This window comes from Carcharodon carcharias, chromosome 16, assembly GCF_017639515.1.
Source record: "Carcharodon carcharias isolate sCarCar2 chromosome 16, sCarCar2.pri, whole genome shotgun sequence".
In the NCBI taxonomy this organism is placed as follows: domain Eukaryota; kingdom Metazoa; phylum Chordata; class Chondrichthyes; order Lamniformes; family Lamnidae; genus Carcharodon; species Carcharodon carcharias.
This window is the reverse complement of record NC_054482.1, coordinates 93199212-93221573: the sequence shown is the minus strand read 5'-3', so window position 1 is coordinate 93221573 and position 22362 is coordinate 93199212.

Genomic DNA, 22362 nt, shown 5'->3' with positions numbered 1-22362 from the left:
TGCTGTGTGCCCTAATTGGAGGGTCTCTGGCTTCTTCGGTGCCGATTCCAGCAATGCTACAGTATCGAATTTTTCAGCTTAAATTCACATAGCCTTATAGGGGTGGCAGAACCTCTCTCTGCCCATTTCAAGATTGATGACATTGAGGGCCGGAGTTAGGAATGGGGGCTGGAAACATTGGGAGTCCCTACTTCCTTAACTCAGCAGGTTCTCAATGTATGATTGGAGGTCAGCATGCTGCACCAAAGGAGGAACCCCGACTTCCAGGTCTCCTGACTTTTGTAAGTTGATCCCACTTGGGTGGGTCCCAGATGAAGAGATCAGCTCAGACGCCTGAAGCAAACCTCAGTTTAAGAAAACAATATTGGATTGATTATGTTCCACTCTGGTGCCTTGTGTGGGGGAGAAGGGTTCTGAGCCATCTCATTCCAGTGGTGGGCTGGCATCATATCTTCCAGCTGCATGGATATGATTGGTTAGGCTATCACTGGCCTCATGGGCATTAGGTGCCCTGCTTGTGATCTCTGAAAACGTAGCAGGGACAACACTGGAGGAGACCGATGATTAGGCCAGGATTGCAGTGTGGGACTCAGATTTTCAGGCCATAGTGTACAATACTTTACTGTTCCACTCTACTGATTATGATAAATGATTTATTTTTATTACTGAGGGAACTAGATGACAGCCAAGGCACAAAGTGCAAGGCACAGTCAAGGTTGAAAAGAATAGGGTAAGAGCTTAAATAAATTAAGAAATAGTGGTTCGATGACAACAAAATCGGATTTTGAAAGCTTACAGGTTGAATTCAACATGAGGGATGTGAACAACATTGAATTTTGCTTTTGACAATTTTTACTTGAACCCCTATTAATTAAAACCATTGGTTTTCAACATCTCTTGACCTTTTTCAACACAGATAGTTGGTTACCATTTCATAATCACAGAATCACAGAATCAATAGAGCAAAAGTTAGCTGCATTTTACAATATGGTTCTCTTTCTCTCATCGTGTGCAGCACCTTAGTTTTCTTTGATCTAGTCTAGCTAATACTTATTAATGCTGCAGTCCTTCATTTTCTAGGTTAAGTGGGCAATGGCCTGGGTAACACCTGCCAGTTTGCAATAGGTTGTACAGTATTCAATTATGATAATTTTCATATCGCTTTGGAAGACGCATATTATATAATTTAATCAAAAGGATTATTTTCTCCCCCAAATTACTAACAATTAAACAATTTCAGGGATTGCCAAAGGATAATGGAATCATTTAATTCAAGAATGATACCTGCTGTAACAAAAAGGAAGGATTTTTGTTTAATGATTAAACATGATATGGCTTCTTTTGGGGTCTGTGGTCGCACTTTCACCTCTGAATTACAGGGTTATGGGTTCAAGCCCCTTTCCAGGGATTGAGCACCTAATCTAGGCTGAATTTTAGTGCAGTATTGAAGGAAAATTGGACTATTGGAAGTGCTTGTCTTCCACATGAGATGTTAAATCAAGGCTCTGTCTGCCCATTAGGTGGATGTAAAAATTGGGACCACTTTTAGAATAGCAGGGGGGGATTTTCCCATGTCATGGCCAACATTTATCCCACAATCAAGAGTTTCAAAAGAAGATTAATTCATCATTATCTTATTGGTGTTTGTGGGACTATACTGTGAACAAATAGGCTGTCTTGTTTATCTGAAAGAATAACAGTGACCACAGTTCAGTGGGGGTTGGTTAGCTAGATAGCTAGAGTGTTGGTGTAGAATGATACCAGCAGTGCATGTTCAATCCCTGTACCTGCTGTGGTGGTTCATGGAGGCCATGGAGGCTTTGCCGTATTTTGATGTGGAGTGGTGCACCACAAGCTCTGTAACCAATTGGCTCTCTCTAAGAGTGAGGTGCCTATTGTCCCTCACAGGTTATGACTAATTACCAAAAAAAAAGAAGCAATTCAAAATAAACTGCAAGGTTTTAGGGTGAGTGAAACATGCTATACAAATGAAATATATTTAATTCTTGAGCATTGCTGGGAAAAGAGACATGCTGTCAAAGCTTTTGATCTTGCACTCATCAGGACAGACACAAGAAGGTAACATTTCAAATGAGGCAATAATTCTTACTGCATGAGAAAAGGGTGCTGATTGGTTGGAAGTCAGCTCTGATTGGTTGAGGCATGTACCAGGGAGTGGTTGTCACTCATGTTCTTTGTTTAATTCAAAAAGACACACTGCCTGGACATGTAGCTTTTCCCTGCAGAGGACATGTTCCTGCATATGAATATATGTAGTTTCCAGCAACTGTAAGTGATCCACATTGTGAACCCCACTGATTATCTTAAATTGGTTGTTAGTGTAATTTTTAGCACACTTGGGAGTGTTTGGCAAGTGCTGTCCAATTGCAGAATCATATTTAATGTTGGATATTATGTTCTGAGTTTTGCAAACAAAGGCTAGTTAGTATGGTCAGTACTCTAACTATTGCAAACAGCTGAAGGGATGTGCTGTTTGATATGATCTGCCAGTTAATGGGACCTATAGCCGTATCATCATTTTCCATTAACAGGGTGCTGCTGTCAAGTGAAAAAGGACTGTCTACCACACAAATGAGTAGGGTGGTTTATGAATTTCAGTGCTAGTGCGATGCCAGGTATATAAAGTGATAGGCAGAAGAACAGATCGTCTGCTCCTTTCTCCACGCCTCGCAGTCGTATGCTTTCCTCCTCAGTTGCTTGTAGGAACCTCCCATTTTCAATTTCAAGTTGTCTAACATCATCATTCTCCTTCTCCCTTTTGGCTAATATCCCTCCAATCTTGTTTCAAACACCTCCTTCAGTAAGTTCTCCATGCTTTAGAATATGGGTCAATCCTGCTGTGTTGTCTTTTCTTGATGATATTCACTACCAATCTTTGTTTTTCCACTGACCTGAGAACTTTTTCTTTGCTCTTGAGTTCTCTCCAACTGACCTGCTCCATGCTTCTGCAGAACCACTTTTCACAACTTTCTAGCCTTTGGATGTCTGCTTTTCTCATGTTTCAGTCCCATCCAACAAGAGACTCCAAATCAGTCTTCATAACACTTTCCTTAAGATCTCTACTCATTCCCATGCTGAGCAATTCTTTATGTTTGGGGAATGCCTCCTTTGTCATTGATATTCTAGCCCTGATTTCTTCATGGCAGTAAACACTTCCTGACATGAGGCCTCCCAGGTACTTAAATTGTGATACCTATTTCTCATGTTTGATTGGCAGTTTAAAAAAAAAGAGTTGTTTAAATCTGTTTGGTTCTGATTGCCTTTTTGAAAGTGCTTATCAATCTGTCTGGTTCAAATTAGAGAATCTACCTTAAATCATTGAGTAAGGTCAGATAGCTTTCTTAGATGATGAGACAAGGAGAAGAACAGCTGTGTTACTTATTACTTATGTCCTAGTTTTATACAATAGCTATTTGCTATGACATGGCAAGGGAGCTAAGTTTACAAGCTACAAAAATATATATTTTGTTAAATTATTATTCACTTGTCCTTTTACTATTTCATAAACTTGTTTGGCTGTTAAATTCTGAGTCAAAGTTTAATGCAGTGTTGTTTTTCTGTGGCCAAGCAGATTTAAATAGCTATCTATTGAGTTGAAAAATAGGCTTCAATCAAACATATATTGAACAAACTCTGTCTATATGGATCCTGAGGACAAGGAGGATGATGTGAAATCATACGATAAAATCAGAAGCTCAACTAACCTGAGAATGGCTCTTCATTCCTTCCTTGGGCACACTAAGAATTTTCTTCAATATCTGAGCTGATTAAACAATCTGGGACAGACAGAGTTAGTAGTCACCTATAATAGTATTTTTAATTGTGGCAACCAATATCTAGAATAAATAAAGAAATGCAAAAATGTTACACCCTTGAGTTTCCTTGGTTCAGCGCACTAGAACAACATGGGGATGATTTTCCTGGAGTCCTTCAGTCTAATTAGATAACATTTGAAATCTGGGTCTTCATCTACAACCTCACCTGTGGCTTCACCCCTCTCTAGCTTGACAGCTTCCTTCAGCTTTACCTCACTTCCTACACCACGGGTTCTCTGTTTTTTGTCTTTATTTGTAGCCACTTCCCTTCAGCCTACCTTTGGTGACACCTTTCAGTGTCTCAAATCTACTCTCTGAAACTCCCTGCCTATCTCTGCCTTTCAAAGTCCTCCTTAACATCAATCTCTTTGACCTCTCCCAACTCTACCACAATGATTTGGTGTTAATTTCTTTTTTTTCTATGATTATCATTTCTAAACAATAATACTTTTGAGTTTTGAAGATGGCCCCTCTGTTATTGTTGGGTTATCTCAGAAGACGTTGGGTGTCTTCCTCTGGCTGGAGGCAAAGATCTGTCCTTAAGAGTACTTTTATTAGCAGAACTAATTATATACAAGATTACAGAAAATCAGGACAAGTCCTCTCTTAGGTTCTTCTCAGCCGTCTCCCTCTGTGTGACATCATTATGACATAACTCCTTTCACATGCCCATTATTGGAGTAGTGTTAGAGTTAACTCTTTACTCCACAGTGACTGGCCTTGGTTCAATCTTACCAAACTGCCCCATCCAGTTAAAGGCCACAGGTTGCAAATAATGCCACTAACCACCAGAGGGCAATTTAGTTGCACTGGCAGAACTTCTAAACTGTTGTTGTTCCCAGAGAGAATATAATTTACTGAGTGGTGGATGTTTTTTTCATGAGACAAAGTGCTAGGTTTTCATGTTTCAACAGTCCCCATTCTTCTAGTTTGCAAATAGAGTGGGGAAATATTTTGGAGCATTGCCTTAGTTTTGTGGAAACCCATTCTATAGGAGCTGATTTTCCTCATCTCCTTGCTCCAGAGATAGTCGGATGGTGGATGTTTTTCTAATCTGCCAAAATGGAGTGCAACTGAACACATATGAATTGCCATGTTCAGTTCATCTGCATGGCCTAACTTTCACCTGGAAAGGAAAATACTCCTGTCAATGGGCAGGCTCTTCATATTGGCAGCAGGGAGCTTGTGTGCTGCTGCAGGTTGAGACCATGACTCTTCTGCCCGTGGCTAAAATCAGCATCTGCTCCCATTATTCTCCCCTGCTGGTTAAAATTTCCTTACTGCGGCTGGTGGCCTCCTTTCAGATTCCAAACTGAAGGGATTGGCTGACGTCTTTAAAGTCCATTTTCTCCGGTTACTTTTTTATGTGCCTCTGCCTGATGAATGTACAGGAAAATTATATGTAAAGGGACTTCAACGTTGCTTCTGTGCCGTTACCTGCAATTTAAAGAGGAGATAGAGGTATAGGCAAGGAACAGAATAGGGAAAAAGTAGAGGAAAGGAGTGGAAGGAAAAAAGAAGAGAAACATCAAAGAAAATATTTTAAAAGAACGTAAATAATAAGCACTAACTATCCTTTTTCACAGACAGCAAAAGAGGCAGCACAGCAAGGCTGCTTTTTACTTCATGGTACAAATTGGATGGGGATGATTGGGGCAACTGGCATGTCTGTCTGATGTCTATAGCGGTAGGTCTTGTTTTGTTGGTCATTTAAATCTCACGGATAAACTGTTCATTAGTAACATTGGTTGGCCATTATTTTGAGGGCAGGATTTCCTGTGGGAGGTGATTCCTGTTTAAAGTGAACTTGAACTCCCTAAGTTGAGGTTTTCATTAGATTTGGCAAAAAAAAAGCACAGCTTTTGTAACTTTCTGTAGATGTCTCCTGCAAAGGTTATCAGCTTCAGCGATGCAGTGGCTCAGGCCTTCGTGGGGTGGGTGAGGCACGTTTTGTTGTCCACAATTGTCAGAAGGCAGCCCAGGCAGATGCAGCAGTGGGTCTGCAAGGAGGTTCCTGAGAATGTCAATACTGGAAACAACACTTCCAGGACAGTTCCAGAAGATTTTCAGTAACCTTACCCGGTGATGATAATGATGCAATATTTCTCTCCCCGTCCCGCTCCCCCCCACAGCCCCAGTTACAACATAGGACACAGCATTAACCCGTCTTATTCAAATCACCAACTCATCTGATGTTCTCAGAACAAACAACATTCTGCTTTTATCTAGCAACAGCTAGAACGCATTTCGCTTCTGCTACATTTCACACTGGGGGCTAATCTCTTGCACACAAACCCCTCTCGATTGTCCTTGCAACTTGCTGCTTCTCCCTCAGTGAGCACACTTTGTGGGGCAACCTCACACATCTGCACAATCCTCTACAGAGACGGCAAACCAACCAATTCTTCCTGCTGGACAAGCTGGCTCACAACACTGGAGAGAGGGCCAGAATCAGGGAAGAGTTAGCCTGCGTACAAGCCCTCACTTTGAATGAAAGAAGAAGCAACCTTGGAAATCGCTGGTACAGGTATTGGAAGGATCAAGAGGGATGAGGTGACTGGAAGCCAGGAACAGCAGGATATCTACCTATTTCTCTTCTCTCTTTTTTCAAGAAATTACACATAGAGGCAATGCAGCAACCTGGTGCGGTGTTACGATACCATTCATGCTTAAGCATTTCAAAGGTCTATCTGATGACATCCTGTGTGGCAGCGTGGGTTTCATTTTATTCATACTGCCCACATGTGCTTGGATTGTGTACCGGAGCCATCACCTAGATTGTCAGTAGGTAGCCCTTGTTGCTTAGTAGTAATTCTTTACTCTGTTGTGGAGGTTTAAATTCTGATGGAACAGTGGACTGGCGCAGAATAAAGGTATCTTTGCTGTTGCTAGGATACTGGACCTACACAACCCATTGAGTATGGTTGCGCACCAGCTCTATATAGAGGGAGTGGAACCCTCTGTGGATGTGGCACCTCCCTGAATTTAAATGTGGAGCTCACAAGGCAACATACACATAGTCAATGGCACTCTGCACGTTAGTGAAGCCTGCTATCTTGATAAAGCCAAGCGCACACTTTATCAGCCTCTCTCTGGAAAGAGAGAGATCAATATATTCCCTTTTCATGCATACAGCATGTCAGTCACCTTTTCACAGATGTGGACTGCAAATAGGGAGGTCCTGGAAATGTTGCCTTCTCCAGCCTGAAAGTAGCCCAATGCCAAGGCTACAGTTACTACCAGATACTGGCAGTGCCAACCTCACCTTGTTCCAAGGCTACAGGTCTGCCAGCAACAGGTGCCAGATTTGAGCAAGCAGTTTCTTAGTGACATAGAGACACCACACACACTGTTCCTCCAGTGTTCCTCGACTGTTCAGTTAAAAGCATTTCTCCCTGAAAACCTTGGGTGGACATGGCCTCCTGCTCTTCTCCCCCTCTACCTTTGAGTAACCCTGTTCATTCTCCCCACATGCTACAGATCATAGGGGGAATGGAAGCTACAGCACCCATGACTGGAAGGAAACACTCTGAGCAGAACTTTTGAAGTCAGGACCAAGACCTTCACCACGTGCTACACCACTCCCTAAAGAATCCATCAACTTTAAATGGCAGTGCGCACCAGCAAACACTTCTGCTAACTCAGTTGCAGCCAGTAGATGTCAATCGGTAACTAACCTGAGAATGGTTGATGATCCTTTTAAATAGAGCTGGTTGGGCAGATTGTCCTTCCTGATGCTGAATACATGTTCAGCTGTACAAGATTAAAAGAGGGCATTAGCTGCAGCATTGAGGTCAAGAATGGCACATGCCACAGTTAACTCAGCGTTACAGGCTGGGACTGACCTCACAATCAATCTGCTCCACATAATTCTGGTGCTCCAAGTGTCAAGGCTACCAGCCTACCTAAAATAACATCTGGCGTGGCCTACACCAGAAGTGTGCACGCATGGCACGGGCACCTTTTTGGATGCTAAATGGCACCTATAGCACCAAAAATAAAGCTGAATTCTTCAGCTGCAATTCTTGGCTTGGCTATTGGAGAGGGATGTTTTCCACCATTCATTTGAGTTGTGGGTCACCTTGATTTGAAGTATTCATGAATATACAGATTGATTTTTGCCTAATGCTTAATCAGGTTTAACAATCTGCCAGATCCCTCCTGTTTGTTGCAAAGGACAACCACCAAATGCGACCTTTAATTCAACCGTGTCCCTTTTTGATGGACAGCACAAGATGACTTTCTTCTCAAGATTCATTTTTCCAGATCTTACTCTGAACAGAAGTCAAACACAGAAATGTCAGCAACATCTTTTTTATTATGACATTTGCAGCAGCACAGATAAAGAATGCCACTTGATTGGTGTAGAAGTTTAATTCACCATCGTCTTGCACCTCAACACAATAATTCAATCTCACAAAATGTTACTGTCATGGGAAAAGATGGAACATTATAATGGCTGAGAGAATGCAGATCAGATTATCTTTCAAAAAGGACTGAATCTTACTTTCATTCAGATTTGTTTTCCTACTGAATGCTATCGTCCCCCTATCCTCTTCAATTAGAGGGGCAGAGTCACCCCTTGAAGTGAACTTCACTGTAATCAGTGCTCTCAATACTCTGTAATCCTCCAATATGAGACACAGGCTTGGATTATGGATATACTTGGCCTTAAGCACTGTACAAAATTGAGGGCTTCTGCCTGAATTCCACTTGTAAAATAATGTCATATTATACAAATTGTGTTTACAGTTACTTTCTATTCAGCCATAAACTGTTATTCTATTACCAAAGATTAATTGTTCCATTGTACTAGGTTTTTTGTTGACTTTCTAAAACATCATTTCAGAAGCTGCTAAGAGGACAATATTTGCAAGAATGCATTATTGCCAGGATGCTCTCATTGTAGTACTGGGTAATAAAAGTTATACCTTGTTATTTTGAAGGTTGACATACAAGTTATACCAATAATTACATACACCACATGTTGTTCTTCAGATTCACCAGGCATAGGGCTGATTCAGGCTAGCAATGTCAGCAGTTTACAGGTCAGCAACTCCTAGACAGAGCCCTTTGTTACCTAAAGAAACTTTTGAGAGCTAATTAATAAACGGTTGTCATGCGGCCATTTCATGAGTCGTGCTTCCCAAGTCAAAACTATCCAGAATCAAATTCAACAACTGTTTATTTTGGATTACCCGCTCTAATCACACGTACACAACCTTTTGGGACAACTGACTGGATAGAACTAAGACAATGCAAGATACAAAATAAAGTACTTGTATTTAAACAGCACCTCATCGGAATCACAGGCAAACCAAATTGCCTCACGTCCAGTAAATTGCATCTGAAGTGTGATCACTGTGTCCTGCAGGCCTGTGCAACAGCCGATTTGCACTTAGCAAGATCCCATAGTCAGAAAAATGGGATAATTGACGAGTTTGTTTATTACTGATGGTGATGGTTGAGGGGAAAATGTGGCTAGGGCACTGGGACAACACCCTCCTCTTTGAATATTGCTTGTGGCCCCCCGATTAATCAGCCAGGGGTCTCTTTGAAGCTGGCAGGATAATTTAATAAGAGAGTTAAAAAAAATCATACACAGCTTTATAAATAGAGGCAGAGGGCACAAAAGCAAGGAAGCTACGCTAAACCATTACAAATCACTGGTTAGGCCTCAGTCGGAGCATTATGTCCAATTCTGGGAACCACGCCTTGGAGATGGCGCAGAGGAGATTTACTAGAATAGTACCAGAGCTAAAGAACTTAAGTTATGTGGAAAGACTAGAGAAGTTGGGAATGTTCTTCTTAGAGCAGAGAAGGCTATGAGAAGATTTAACAGAGATGTTCAAATTCATGAAACATTTTTGATAGAGTAGACATGGAGAAATTATTTCCATTGGCAGGAGGGCCAGTAAGTGGGGGAGACAGATTTGAGATAATTAGCAAAAATCCAGAGATAAGATGAGGAAACATTGTTTTACACAATGGCCTGAATTTTACCCTTGGTGGGCGGGCATGATCGATGGGCCCGCTACTGGTTGGGAATCGGGCCGCCACCCACATTCGGCCCCCCGACAATGATTTCACACTGGATGGCCAATTAAAGCCCGCCCAGCGTGAAACACGTCTTCCCAATGGTCGGGAAGGGGCGGGTGGGGCTGGGGGCCTTTCAGCCGCCGGGTCCAATGGCAACCTGATGGCCAGTGTAAAAACTGTGAACTCTGATGTTATGGCATCAAGTGCGGCTGGAGTTGGCCAGACATGAGGTCAGGTCGGGTGGGCACTCAGCACCCCCCCACCCGGTTTTCAGATGAGTGATTCGCGGTCTTCCTGGATGATGTGGCTGCCAGGAGGGACACTCTTGCCCCAGAGATGGAAGGAGGAGGCCGCCGCACCTAACAACTGGAGCTTTGGAGGTGATAGCAGTGCAGGTCAGCCACCATGACATTGTGCGGTGCACCTGGGTGCAGTGCCGCAAAAGGTTTAATGACATGCTGTGCTCGGGAAGGGTGAGTACCGTGTTGACATGGATCAGTGTGGAGAAGTGTTAAGCTCCGGCCATCCCCCCTGTGGAGCTCAGGGGTGTTAGAGTCTGAGTGCCAACTGTCAATGACACCCTGGCTGCTTGGACTGAGTGTCTTGTGGCTTGATGGCCACGATTCAGATGTGCTCTTCAAGGTGTTCCTCAGCTGGGGTTGGCCAGGCTGCAATGGTGCTGCAGGTAGAGAGTGGACTAATCAATGCTCCCCTCTCCTTTCAGGAGAATACAACTCATAACAACATCAAAAGGTCGCGGACAGGCGGAGACCCTCAAACCTCCTAATCCTATGCAGATTCAAGCAGGATGCCTTGGAGCTGGAGAGGCGCCAGGCACCTCAGTCAACTGGCCGAGAAGAGACTGGGGTGTCAGATGATGGTAAGTTCGCAGTGCACAGAGTTGAGAGTTTCGGATGGTGCAAGCATTCTTCTGTAGTTTAATCATTGGTGGGAGCCTCAAAACTGGATTCCCACTGAAAATGGCACCATGATGCAGATCTCCTTGTCTCACCAGGGTGCCTGGCAAGGACAGTGACAGTGTGATGACTTAAACTAATGACATATTGTTGTTCTCCCTTAAATTCACCAGCAGGTACTCAATCGCAGGACCCCGAAGAGCCACCCCTGATGCCAGAGGACTGCCAGGCTTCAAAGGCACCTACATCACAGCCACTATCTGAACCAAGCACCAGCGCAGATACCAGCAAATACCAGGTGGGCATTAGATGCTTGGCCAGAATGTTCGACTGCAGCATTGAGGGCACTTCACACTCACTTGAGGTGCAGGTGGAGGCAGACAGTGCTCCAGGACCAGGAGACCAGGACAATGCTGAGTTGAAGGCACATGATGAGTCTCTAGAGTTGTCCATTAGGCGGCAGATGCTGGATGTCCAGTGGGATGCGCAGGAGGGTCTGGCAGAGATCCATGAGGGTCTGCATTACATGGTCTTTGTTGTGGATGAGTCCATGCAGAGCGAGCACTGTGTTGACCCTCATGGCTGAGCACACTGCCTCCTCCATTGAGAAAGTAGCAACTCTCGTGGCGAGGTAGCTCCAGGGATAGAATCAGGGCTTCCTAGGGTTGCACTCAGATGTGCAAGTCCTCACACAGGGAATGACCTCAGGTGGTGAGTGTCAGTGTGGGAGATGGATGAGGTACCCAGTATCCCAGCTAGGTACCTGCCCATCAATGGTGAGCAGGGAGGTCCAGAACAACCTCACATTGGCACACAAGCTGCCTGTCGTCTCTGCGGGCTCCTCTCAGGGTGTTCCGGATGATGGCAGCAGCTCCTCCGCCCCTCTGTCAGTGACTGTAACATCTGACGAGGCTGTGATATCTGGGGAGATGCCAGCCGTGGCACTGGCTAGTCCCTCCCAGGCAGGGCCAGCACAGATTCCACTGGCCAGAGGATGATTGCTAAGGTCATCAAGGCCAACAAGGCGGCAGGGTCAGCAGGCTGTCTCCAGTGCTGCTGCCAGTGAGGAGGGGGGGTGCCAAGACATAGCACTCACAAACGTAAATTTAAGGCACCATGAGCACAAGTGGGACTGGCCGCAGGTAATTTTCTGCAGTGTAATATTTTGTTTATGTGTTCTGGTCTGGGAATTAACACTAGAGAAGGTGATGTTAATTTTTTTGGATTGTCAAAACAAGATAAATTTTCTTTTTGTCCTGAGTGTGCTTCACCCTTGTATTTTTTTGGTGCAGGGTATGCCAATATATAATGCTGGACATGAATGGCTCTAAACTTCATTGCACAGGCACTGGTGGACTTTGGGTTCAAATAAAAGGGTCATTTCAGACATCCTGGGATGGAAGTGGCAGCCCTGGCATAAGGTGGAAGCAGGTCTTTGGCAGTCTAGCTGAGAAGCGTTGGATCAAAGCGTCCCTGGTGTCCCTACATTCCTGAAGGGTACAGAGGTTTGCTTCCACGCCCTCAGCATTCTCCTTGCTGTGCTCCTCTTCTGACTCACCTCTGGATTCATCCTCTGTGGCCTCTGGAGCTGCGTTAAGATCCTCTTCCTCCAGTGGGTCCCTCCTTATCAGTGCCAGATTGTGGAGAGAGCAACATGCAACCACTATCAGTGACACTCACTCTGGAGATGTTATAGTGCTCCTCCTGAACGGTCCAGGCATTGGAAGCACTTCTTCAGAAGACCTATGGTTCTCTCTATCACCAATCTTGTGGAGGTATGACTCCTATTATAATGCTACTCTGCCTCTGTTCTTGGGTGACGGAGAGGCGATATAAGCCACTTTTCAATGGAAAGCCCTTGTCACCCAGCAGCCATCCATCCAGTTGGGCTGGAGCACCGAATAGCCTTGGCACCTGGGAGTGCCTGAAGATATAAGCGTCATGGGAGCTGCCAGGGTACCGTGCACAGACATGCAGAATCTGTGACCTGTGGTCACACACTATCTGGACGTTCATCGAGTAGAATCCCTTCCTGTTGGCGAAGGCACCTGGCTGACCCACTGGCCCCTTGACAGCCACATGTGTGCAGTCAATTGCACCCTGGATGAGGGATAAACCAGCAATCACTGCAAAGCCTCTGGCTCGCTCAGCCTGGCTGGCCTCGCCTGTACAGAAATGAATAAATGTTGTTATTTGCCTGAACAGAGCTTCTGTCACCAGCTTGACACAACTGATCTCAGGCCCAATCATCTGACAAATGGAGGTCACTGTCTCCCAGGATAGATGGAGCTTCCTTCAGCATTGCATCTTGGACATACTGAGTTCTCTGCATTGCTGCCTGTAAACACTGGCAGCAAGTTAGTGGCATTTTCTGCACCCCTTTCCACCTTGGGCTACCTGCTGGCTCTGCACCCCTTGTGCCTGCGCCTCTCCTCCTACAGGTCGCTTCCCTGGAAGCTGCATTGGGACACCTGGCCTCCTCTCCCTTCTGCCGCTTTCTTCCTCCTCAGAGGAGGTGCCTCCAGCAGAGAGCACAATCCCATTACCTGGGTAAGGGAAGGCTGTCTGATACCTGGAAGGGTCCACATGGTCAATATTCTCCAGGGGCCTTGGAGACACCAATAAGTCCTGAAATGAAGCCTAGGAATGCTAAGGATGAAGCTCAGAGCTGAGGTGAAGCTGTCAAGTTCAAATAGGCAACCAGCAGCAAACTATCTCCTAAATTCCTCACTACTCACAATGGCAATGCTCTGAACCTTTTTATCCCGCCCTTGGATGAAGTTTTGCCCACCTGCCCATTTTGTCTGTGTGACGAGCGCAGAATCACACAGGCAATGTAAAACCGGGTTCAATGGGTTTTTAATGGCCCTAAGTGGCCTCTTAATTGATGGCAGACGCAGCTCCGACTTCTGCACGTGCCCACCAACCTGAAGATTGTGCGCGTGTGGGATGAAGTTGGGATGCTTGCCCAACATCTTCTCGTGCTAGTTTACACTTGATTGGGTCGCCCCTCCGCCTGAGGTGTAAAATTCCGCCCAGCATGATTTTACGATCTGAAATTGTTACGGAGGGGCTTAGATGTCAAATAGTAAATTCTGATTTGCTTTGGCAGGATTCAAATACGGAACCTTTTTAAAGATAAAAGCAAAAACTGACTTAAGGTGGCCAAAGGTCACCTGACTTTTCTGCAACAGTCAGTTGGTCAAGACTCTGAAAGCTTTCAAATTGGATTGCAAATAGACATGTCCAGACAATCCGCCTGGTGAACTTCACAACCGCAAATGTCAAGGGTTACTCCAAGAACACTGGAACAAAATGCCCAGACTTCTTGACTCTGAGCCTGATCCAGTAACCAAAGAGAGCTATCAAAACTGGTTATGCACAATGAAGTGCTAAAAAGCAACACTTTTTAAATTCATTCATGGGATGTGGCCTTCGTTGACTGGGCCAGCATTTATTGCCCATCCCTGATTGCCCTTGAGAAGGTGGTGGTGAGTTGCTTTCTTGAACCGCTGCAGTCCATGTGGTGTAGGTACTCCCACAGTGCTGTTAGGGAGGGATTTCCAGGATGTTGACCCAGCGACAGTGAAGGAATGGTGATATATTTCCAGGTCAGGATGGCGAGTGTCTTGGAGGGGATCTTCCAGGTGGTGGTGTTCCCATCTATCTGCTGCCCTTGTCCTTCTAGATTAGTAGTGGTTGTGGGTTTGGAAAGTGCTGTTGAAGGAGCCTTGGTGAATTCCTGAAATGCATCTTGTAGATGGTACACATTGCTGCCACTGTGCGTTGGTGATGAAGGGAGTGAATGTTTGTGGATGTGGTGCCAATAAAGTGGGCTGCTTTGTCCTGGGCAGTGTTAAGCTTCTTGAGTGTTGTGAAAGCTGCACTCATCCAGGCAAGTGGGGAGAATTCCATCACACTCCTGACTTGTGCCTTGTAGTTGGTGGACAGGCTTTGGGGAGTCAAGAGGTGAGTTACTCATCACACGATTCCTAGCCCCTGGCCTGCTCTTGTAACCACAGTATTTATATAGCTAGTCCAGTTCAGTTTCTGGTTAATGGTAACCCCTATTACCCTCTATTGTCTTTCAGTGGTTTGGACTGTCTGGTGGAATCTACATTGTTATCATGAGCAGACTGTTAATTGTCTTCCATCTTATCAATGGCCAGCCATATTGTGACTAAAACTGCTCACCACCTTTTTAAATCCTTTTATTACAAAGACCCTGCTTGTTTTGGAGAAGTTTACACCAACATCAGGGAAGAAAGCTACTTGCCTCTTCTCTCCCTCTCTTCAACTCAATGAAGTGTGGATCCTGTTTGCTTATATCAGACTATAGTAGCAGGCAGAGAAATTCTAAAGAAAACGTCAATCTCCACAGCAGCATTCCAGGAAAGGAGAAAAAGCAGCAACAACTTTAAACTTCACCAGCTGGGACCCAAAATTTTTGCATTGCTACAGGCAGACCAGCTAGTACTTAGAGCCAGTGAACTCTGTATATCTTCATCTTTTCTGATTAAATCTTAATTTGACCAAAGTTAATCTCCTTTACTTTATATCTTGTACTTTTCATGAGTGTGTATGTCTTTGTGTCTGTGTGTCTGTGTGTTTTGCAACAGCCTTTTTTAACCTTTTTAATATCTTTACCTGGGTAAGCATTTAGTACAATTAAAGTCAACCCCTACTTGTTTCAACTCAAGAAAACCCGTCTCAGTGAGCTCTACAATTGGCACGTAAACAGTGAATTACGCACACTAAATTGGCACATTCATCCTTTTAAATTGCAAAGCCTGTGACTATCAACTGAACAGTGGGAAAAGGGGAAGCCCTCATCCTTCCTCAACTGGCTGTAAGGGAATGCACTGCCTGAAAGGAAGGTGCAACCGATATAATGATAACTTTAAAAAAGGAATTGGATGAATAGTTGAGAAAGAAAAATTGTAGTAAAAAGAAGCAGGGGAGTGGAACCAATTGGATCGCTTTCAAAGAGTTGGCACTCATATATGGCAGGCTCAATCGCATCCTTCTATGCTATAAGATTCTATGATTCAGTAATTTGATGACTATTTAATCTCACCGCAGTTTATTAGAACTTCAATATGCTGCAGCATAAACTGAAGGATGTATTTGTGCCTCTGACTGGTTATGCATTGATATTTTCAGCCACACTGTGCTATTGTGGAAGCCAGTTGCTTTCCATACATATTTCAGGGAAAATCACATTTCTCAAAAGGAGCTGTGCAGATAAAGAATATGAATCAGAGATATGCTTGCAACATTATAATGCTTATTTGAGCATGGATCCTGGGAGAACAGATTTGATTAAATTTATCCTTTGGAGACATGCAAGCAATTCCCATGCATTCTTTGTAGCTTGCTAGCCCAGCTTCTTGATGAGGAATGGTGTATGCCACATGAAGAATAGAATGAAGACAATGGGAGAGAAGAATATTGCATGAAATTGGTTAATGTCAGTAAGTGCAAAGCAGGCTGATAGTGAATTGTCAATTTGTTTTACAGCATGCCTAATTTTCTTCATCAGTGAAGTCAAATATCCTTTCAAGATGCACAATGGTTCCTTTATAATGCAGCACCATGACTAGAGTCAGAGGTGTCATGCAATTATAATGATATAATACCTTGGCTTATTTACGTACAAGGCACCACTCGCTCATAAAGAATTGGGTAAACGTGTTGTCGGTTCATTTAGTAAGACACTTGAGAACAGTTATACGTAGGTATAAAGCTTACAGGCTTTAGAGCTGTGTATGTGCTCTGCTCGAAGCCAAAGTAGAACTAAGAATGGATCCCTTCTAGTGATGTCATGCTAATATCCCTTAAAGACATCTTACAACATGAGGTATCAGGAGGACAGTGTTCTAAAGTGTATGAGGATGTATATAACTTTTATATTACCTCCATATGTGCTAATATTCACTGAATTGTGGAAACAAACTAGAAAGATAAGTAAGTATTTTTCCAAATTTTGTTAACCAGCGGATTTAGACATCTGGCTGTCGGAAGTTTGAGCACGCAAGTGATGTTGTTTTCCTATGGCTGTGTGCAGCTTTCTTTAAAAGAACAAAACATACAGCTTTTAGGATTCAAAAGGACATAGAGTTCCCAGCCTTCATCCCACCTTGCGTGATTGGCTGACTAAAGACCATGAAGCACTTTGGCTTGTTGCTGCAACATGCAAGTGTTAACATGACATCAGAAGTATTTGGGAATGCCAGCTGCAAAGTTCAACCTTAAATACAATGAACACGGAAATATCGGTGTCAGGTATGAATGGTTGGACAAGTGCTCCTCCTGTTCTGTTCCTGAGCAGCACTGTGTTTGGAACACCATGCATAAATGTAGGCCTAATTTGAGGTAACAGTAAGTATACAGCCTTACTTTAGCATTATTTCTGAGGCCTGAGAATTTCTTTCTCATCAGCCCTATGACCTAAAATTGTGAAAGATTTATTTCATCCAGCCACCTCTTGCTATGCTCATTCTACATTGTGGCTTGGGCAAATGTGGGCAGGGTTTTCAGTTTGGCAGGCACGCATGATTGGCAGGCCTGAGAGTAGCTGGGGAACAGTCCACAACCATGATTTCACAGTGGCTGACTAATTAACGGCCAGCCAACGTGAAACGTGCACTGAAAGGCTCAGTGCTGCCGGGGTGAGGGTAGGAGTAGGGCGAGCACTGAAGTCAGCTCTGGCGTGGGGACTGCAGAATGAAAGCTGCCTCAGAGAGCTGAAGAATTTAAATGCAATAAGAACAGATTTTAAAATCTGGAAAAAATACCCAGCATCAGAAGCAGTCACCCGAACGTTTGCAAGATGAACATTCTGACCATACATTTTAATTTTTTAAATTTAATAATGGGAACCTCATCCCACCCGTGGATGAGGTTTCCTGAAAAATGCAAAGGCTGCCTGGCCGATTCACCCGCCCGCCAACTATAATGTTGGACAGACAATGAAAAATCTCCATTAATCACAACTTTAATGGCCCTAATAGGCCCCTTAATTGGCGGCGGGTGTGCTTCTGACTCTCGTGCTTGTCCGCTGACCGAAATATTGTGTGAGTGCACGATGACATCGTGACACACGCCCGATGTCATCGAGCGCTATTTCACGCTCGAGTGTGCCGGGCGCGCACCTGCACGCCAAGCAAAAAATCCTGCCCATGGATACCCGCCTCTGTTTTCAGCTCTTCCAGGAATATTTCAAAACTGTCACTCTCAAAGGTAACAATTCCCCTAATGTTCCCTCAATGAACTTCCAGAGCTATTCTTCAACACAGTCTAGGGAGCGAATTATATGCAAATAGAGCAAACAGCCCTTTATAAGCTGCTGCTGTCATGCCTGCCTGCCCGATCCATTCACTGACTCGTGGTCAATGCAGGAATGGTAATCCTAGCTCCACATTTGCTGGGTTCACTGAAATCACTCCTACATCATTTTCATGCAAGTTTTAAAATAGGCAAATATGTGAATTTGAAACAAATTGCTGTAAATTCCTCTTTGTACACTTGTGTTGGGTCATGTTGGTGGGGGAGTGGGAGACGTGAGACAAATGGTTGCATGGAGATGATAGTGTAGACTATAGATGACCCACTTGTGATCATGGGTTTATGGACCAGAAACCTAAGCAGATCAGGTGTTTCTTGTTAGTACCTCAAAACATTAAGATGCTAACTCATGCAGGTTCACCGTTGTGGTAGTGATAGATGTACTTGAAGTTTGCGATTGCTTCAACTGTTGAAAGGCATAGTGCCTAATGGGTATCTCAACATATTTTGCCTGAGAACTGACTAGCATGTAAACCTTCAAACAAAGATGCTCCGCTTGAATGATAGAAATAGCTATTATAATAACTGGCTGTTAGGAAAGAATCTGGGGCTACTTCAAGTGATGGCTTTGATCTTGGGTGGCAAAATCTCTATGAAGAAGTCTAGTGTGGGATGCTTTCCTTCTGCAGTTTCATCATTTAATTTGTCCATGTGACAGAAACATGACTTTCAACTCATTCTGGGAAGAATGCTTAAGAATTTAAACCATTTTTTTCTTTTGATTTCAGAAACTGTTTACAGTGGTACGTAAATCAAGCATTCTTCAGTGAATTCTGCACTGTTTATCAATTGCCTCTATGTAATCAAGTAAGCTGATTAATGATACGATGGGACAGACTGATGCTTCCTGCCTTGCAGAAAAGTCATGTGAGACAGCTTCTGCAAACTCCAGGAGAAGCTAAGAGGTGCAAGAAGAAAACAGTGCTTGTAATGTCCATTTTCACCCAGTGCTAGTAAGAATTTAACTCAGGGCAGAGTTGTTAATGGATATCAATTTAACAGATCACATTTTCTGCCGGATATGTATAAGCCAAATAGAGTTAACGGCAGGCATTCTGCATTTATGAAAATGCTCAAAGACACACAACAGTTAGTGAAAACTACTCATCACAAATTCTGATTCATTGAGGTCTTTCTCTTCAAGCAAGAATTACAAGATTGTTAATTGACTGTTTATGTTTTTGTTACTGATGTTTAGGATTTAAATATTATTTTACTGATACATCCTACTCATTGTAATTATTGTCCAACACATCTTGTTAGAAAAGCCTTAAGCAGTTATGCAAAGGGTAATCAAATACACTATGGCTCAGTAGGAACCAAACTGGACCTAACGAGGGGAATTTTAACCACCAAAAATGGGTGAGTTTGGGTCAGGTTGTGTGGGATGGGGGATGTAAAGAGATGGTGTTAATGTGTTAAAAGTCTGAATCCCAATTCTAATTCCTCTCCAACCCACTCAGTCTTCTGATTTAAACTGATTCAGGGCATGGGGAGCAGGCAACCAATCTGCTCCAAGGCGGGGGGTTGGCACTTTAAATATGATAATGAGGCTGAGTGCCTCATTTGCATTCACCATTTGAAATATAGCTCTGGTTTACTGGGCCTTGGAAATTGCATCAGCTAAACCGAGGTGAGGGGCTGCTGGATCAGGAGGTTAAATGCCTTTCTACTTATCTGTTGGATCCAGAGTACCTGCCTGGCCAACTCCCTCTAACTGACACCATCCCAACTCTTCTGATCTCCTTCTAATCTTCCCCCACTGAGGTCTCTGATTTCCTCCACCCCACCCACTCCTTCACCACCAGCCTCCAATCTCCCCCCAGCAGGCCTCCAATTGTCTCCCTAAGTCCCTGCCCAACTCCCAGAATGCCTCGGATTGAAACCACCCCCCCACCCCCACCCAGTTGGGGCTTGGGCCAACCTGGTTCTGCAGCTTCCGCTGGACTTCTCCCCACCAGCCTGGAAGCCAAGCCTGTTAGTTAGGCTGCCTCCCGGAAGAGAACCTTGCACACATGCAGTAGAGTTAAAACTGCACATTTTGTGGGGAGACCCCCAATTTCCATGTTCCCTCATGCGGTCCTGCTCCATCCCCTTCAAGGGATCAGACAAGCGAAAACTCCCCCCAGAATTCCCAGATGTTTCAGTCAGCAGTAAAGGAACTGCATTCATCACACATAGAGCTGTCCAAAGGGACAGTGTTAACCACACTTGGTAATCATATTTGCTCATTAGCCATAGTCCACAAGGGACCATTGCATTGCTTCCTATTAGAGAGAGACAAGCTTGAGGGGCACCATTTTGTATTAAACATGGGCAAAACAAGGAAGCGGCCCTCCGTGGACTACCATAGCTTGTATCAGGATTGGCATCATTCTGCACCACACTCTGGCCATCTAGCCAACCGAGCTGACAGACCCTGACTAATGACACATAGGTTGAAGGGACATTGCTCATCTCACTTACAGCTGACCAAAGACTTTTTACAGGCTTTCAGGTGGCAACTTTAGTTTCCTAGAAATCCTTTGCAATGCTGTGCCCTCTACAGGGATCTCTGACATATATGAGCAGGGAAAGCAACAACTTGGTTCTTCAGCCAATCACATTGTAAAATCCTCATTAAGACATGTGGGGCGTGAAATTGGGCTCAGTAGCACCCGTTGTTTACATGCTTTGGGTACTGCTCCAGGATCAAGATGGTATCCACTCGGTGTGTGCAGTCTTCTGCTATGAACTATGCATTTCACCATTTTGGTTAATTTATTAAAGTATGAGTAATTAATGCCTGCTAGGAATATGCAGAGCAAGCAGATCATGATGCCAGTCAGTGTGGAATACTGATCTGATGCATGTGCTGCCATTTTCGAGCTCCACACTCCAGCCAATGATCACTTTTAAACTCACACAGCTGAACATGCATTAACTAGCATGAAGAATGCATCCCATCCTATCCCATGGTCACTCATCCAGCAATTGCCGTGTACAGTCATCAGGAGCCATAAGTAGCAAGGGGCGCATCCAAAAAATCAAAATGTAACAGCTTAACAAAAATCTCATTCAAACATTTGTCGTTGACACTGCAAAAAAACTGAAATTTAAGTGGCCATTAAGTTGCCTTAACAAACAACTACATATGCAGGAGCCACACCAAAGGTATATTATGTCATTGCAAACTCTTCAACTTGTCAACCAATCCAGTAAGAAGCTGTGCAAATACAGCTGAGTACTTCACAGCTTTTGGAACTCAGCCAAGCATTCATCATGACCACTGCTTTCAAAACATTAGCTTTCAGCTCCAGACCCCCTGAAGTTGAAAGAACAGATGCTGTTACATTTCCATTTCAAACCAACTTGTCTGTCAATCGATGGAGTGGAGCATCTTTTTCCATTTTCAATGGCAGACCATTTTTTTCAAAGTTAAAAGATCTTTATACATTTAAATCACAGTCCAAAACATGACAGAAGAGTTTCCCAGAACTTTTCTCTACAGTTTTTAATGTATTATGGCACTTGCTCCAATGAGAAAAGTATTGTAATTCAACTCATCACACTCACAATGCTGGTCAATGAAATAGTAAACTTACTCTTGCAGGATAGAGGCTTATGATCAATCATGCATTAAGAGCAAATCTACATTACAAGATAGCATCTAAGAGTGACATTTGAAAGTGTCAAAACATTTAACACTTACCTTTCATGTTGTTCTCAGCAGATTACTCAGCAGGTTTCTACAAGTGGTTATGAACTCTCCAAGGAGTTGCTTTTCTCAGGCTCCCAAAACCTGCACCAGCACACAGAGAGGTAGGAAATTGAGGAAGGAAATACATGAGGAAGGGAATTCAATTCTCCTATGGTCCCCACAATGGTGACCTAGGAACAGATGTGTGTGCGTGTTTTGCACCCACCACACTGACCCACAAAAAGTCCAGACTAAAATAGTGCGGAATCGAAAGACAGAGAAAAATTTGATCTTGCAGCCAAACAAAATCACACTTTCAGGTTTCCTGACCTGTTTCCCGTCTCCATTGGGAGACAACAATGTGCCTGATGTGCTTTCTTCAGATAGTATCACTGTACTGATGTAAAATGCAAATGACAGCTTCAGTGTAAACAAATTTTCTTATCCTAAAAGTGATTCATTGCACTCAGCCGATAAGATATAAAAAGATGTTATCCGTGCAGATGAAATGCAATTCTTACTTCTGTAATGTCTTTGTCATAGG